Below are 1,172 nucleotides of genomic sequence, written 5' to 3'. Positions count from 1 at the left end.
TTTGATTAATATAAAGTTTTCTTGTGTAGAAACACCATTTCACTATACGTTCTGCTTCTAATCTATTTTCTTCTAATGACGACATTCTAATATATTTAGATACATTTCTGATATATTTTTCTTTAGTATATTTTAATTTCACTTTATTTTTTAACGAATTATTAACATTAGATTTTTTTCTTTTTATACGTTTTATAATAAATTTTTTTGTATGATAACACATTGTTTTGATGCAATTTGTAATACTTTTTATTAAAAAGAACTCTTTGACTTTTATGATGTAAATCGTTCTTACAAATTTTATATTTTTCTTTCTGTTTTGCTAAACTGCCAACTTTTCTTTGTGTAATTTATAATTTTCTTTCTTTCTTGCTAACAACTTTTCTTTGTGTAATTTATAATTTTCTTTCCGTTTTGCTAATAATTTTTCTTTGTGTAATTTATAATTTTCTTTCTGTTTTGCTAACAACTTTCCTTTGTGTAATTTATAATTTTCTTTCTGTTTTACTAACAACTTTTCTTTTTGTAATTCATAATTTTTTTTCTGTTGTCTTAGCAAATAATCTTTATGCAATTTATAATACTTTTTATTAGTAATACTTTTTTTTTCATTAGCAATATTTTTTCTTTCAGATAAATTAATATTTGTTTTATGAAGTAAAATACTTTCTGAGGTTTCTAATACACATTTTTTTTGTTTATTACCCATATTAATAAAATTTATCTTTCTTTTTGTACCATGTTTGGGTTTCAAATTTTGAATAGTACTAATAATATTATTAATATATTTATTATTTTGATTGAATATATTTTCGTCAATTAATTGTTCTGAATTAGATCTTATAATTGTAGGAAAATGTTCCATCTTATTTAATTCGAACATTTGTACTAAATGTTGACGCATTAAACTTTGATCATATATAACTGTATCTGGTTGAAAACCATACAAAAGTGATACTGCGAACGCGATTGCAAAAACACCACAATCATTACAATTAGGTTGGCTTTGAACTGTTGGAAATTGTATTGAATGTTTATTAAAATGATAAAAAGGATATAATTTTTCAAGATAAATTTTATGGTGCATATGCAACCGTTTAAAATTTAATGAATCATAAATGTAAATCATTTTAGTATCATAATAGCTGCAAACCCAATGTCCGTTTAAATTA

Source organism: Wasmannia auropunctata, unplaced genomic scaffold (assembly GCF_000956235.1).
Source record: "Wasmannia auropunctata unplaced genomic scaffold, wasmannia.A_1.0 LD336078.1, whole genome shotgun sequence".
NCBI classification, from domain to species: Eukaryota; Metazoa; Arthropoda; class Insecta; order Hymenoptera; family Formicidae; genus Wasmannia; species Wasmannia auropunctata.
The sequence above is the reverse complement of the archived record's forward strand: the minus strand, read 5'-3'. Positions refer to the sequence as shown.